Here is a 2,495-nt window from a genome sequence, read left to right as displayed (position 1 = left end):
AGCTATGAGATGGCACTCTACTGAGGGCAACATGGTGAGACTCTTTCTCAAAAAAAAAAAAAAAGAAGATGCTGAAAGGGAGACAGGAGCCCCAAGTGTGGGTCTGAAGATAAAAATGGGCTAAAGACCAGTCCAAAGTAGATTCATTACAGCTTTTCACCTTCTCCACAGACAATATTCTTGGCATGTATATGACTCTTTCTTATATATCCAGCATTAGTTTCTATCCCACTATGGTCTTTACAGAGTCTTGGCTTTTCATTCTATCTGGAAACTCCTGAGAAGGAGGGAGTTATAGCAACTAAACAAGGCTCTGAGGCACCTATTGCCCAAGAATGGCAGGGGCTGGCAGTTAACTATGCAAAGAGAATATAGGATCACTGTCAGGGCCTTCAGTAAGGAGCAGTAGTTAGGGAAGGCCCCAACCATTCCTTTGACTCACAGTCATAGGTATCCTCTGAGGAATTGGACACCTCATTGCTGAGTTGAGGGTTGTGTCTATAGATAAATACTAATGACCAGTAGTTCTAAGGGCAAGTAGATGGGGTCAGGGTCCTAGATCTCCAAAGCCTGGAGATTCTGTTTCTACCTTCTCCATGCCCCTGAAGCCTGAGCCTGGGCTCTGTGGGAAGGACAGTCAAGAAAGGAAGATTGCTTTGTTATTGCCATTGTAAGGATCCTGGCAGCTGTAGGGACAAAAATATCTCTAATTCCATAAGTGGTCATATGAGGCAAGGGAAGCTGCTTAGAGCACGGACTTAGTTTCAGAGATTGAAGAGATGGGGCCTGAGTCGGGGGAGGTTACCTTAGATGGGGTGGTATTACCTATTCCCTCCACATTCAATGTCCTGCCAGCACCTGTTCCTGGGCCAGGAATCCTGTTATCTTCCTCTTCAACAAGAAAAGAAATTCAAGGCTCATAGATATGTGCACACACAGCTCAATACTCAGCTCCTCCCCCTCCTATTGTGTAAGTACCCACACTGCTTACAGGAGATTGACTCCCACTTTGCACATAAGCTAGGATAATCAGGGTTTCTAAACATGGACTTTAAGAGTCCAAAGTCCAATTACATATAAAATGAAGAGTTTTTAAAAAGCAGAGCACTATGTATTATTTCATGTCACTACTATGTAAATTTCTCAAAAAATCACCTTTCTGAGATACCTAGTATCTAGTAAAGTTTGAAGTATGCTTATTTTAACTTATGTATTTTAATACTGAAGAATAATTTTGAAATTATATGTAAATAGCAATTGATCTCTATTAAAAGTGGGACAAATATAAAAAAAAAAGTCCAAAGTCCCCAAGTGTGGCAGCTGAGGAAAAGGTAATTTACCCCCAGACTTTTGGCTTTAATGTAGCCTGGAACAAGTTTCTTCTTTCAGAAACACAAGGACCTATACTTTGAGCCCTCCCATTTCTATTTCCCACAGTGCTTCAACTTTGATCCCACTTTTCAGGTTTAAGGCCTCACAAGGCCCAAACCCTATAGTCCCCCTTCTCAAACTCCCTTGCCTTTAACATCACCAGAATGAACCTTCTACCTTACTGTCCCAGCAGGAATAGCCTGCTAATCATTTAGCTAGTAATCTCTTAGACACTAATCTGCTTTCCAAATTCTTGGCGCCTGAGTTATTTATAGCAGTGTTTCATGTGCCCCCAAAACCTATTCTTCTCCTCTGACCCCCACCAATGTAAATACTCAAGAGGACCGTGGGTATAAGAGGCTGGGGATGTAAGCACAGTGACCAGAGCTGGAGACTGATGTGAATGTCATCTCTCTCTCTCCAGGTAATATTTCAAAGCCCTCTACTTCTAGCCCATTCTAAGCCCAACATCCCTTGCTCTTAGCCTCCCCCTTAATATATCAGGGATCAGTAGGAGTACCTTTCCTGATACAGCCAGCACATGTTCAGGTTGACAGACCCTCAAGAGCCTCTGGAAGCTCCTCTAAGTTCACTCCTTGGGCCAAGCCTATTATACATTAAAAGGAAGCACTAGAAAGACATATTTCTCTCCCTAAGGATCCCTACCTCAAGGTGTAGTACCTGAGGACAGGGATGAGGATAAGGATGGGAAAATCTGGGGACAGAGATAAAAGGACAGAGATAAAACAGGTTCAAGTAAGACTTTCAATCTCCATTGAAAGGTTTCAGTTGCCTCAGTGCCTATGGCTCAGCAGCTAGGCCGCCAGCCACATACATCAGAGCTGGTGGGTTTGAACTCATCCCAGGCCTGCCTAACAATGACAACTTCAACAAAAAATAGCCAGGCATTGTGGTGGGCACCTGTAGTCCCAGCTTCTTGGGAGGCTGAGGCAAGAGAATTGGTTAAGCCCAAGAGTTTGAGGTTGCTGTGACCTATGACACCATGATACTCTACCTAGGGAGCCATAGTGAGACTCTGACTCAAAAAAAGAAAGAAAGAAAGAAAGAAAGAAAGAAAGAAAGAAAGAAAGAAAGAAAGAAAGAAAGAAAGAAAGAAAGAAAGA

This window comes from Otolemur garnettii, unplaced genomic scaffold (genome assembly GCF_000181295.1).
Source record: "Otolemur garnettii isolate 467f Iridium unplaced genomic scaffold, OtoGar3 scaffold00219, whole genome shotgun sequence".
Taxonomy (NCBI): domain Eukaryota; kingdom Metazoa; phylum Chordata; class Mammalia; order Primates; family Galagidae; genus Otolemur; species Otolemur garnettii.
Note: the sequence above shows the minus strand (reverse complement) of the source record.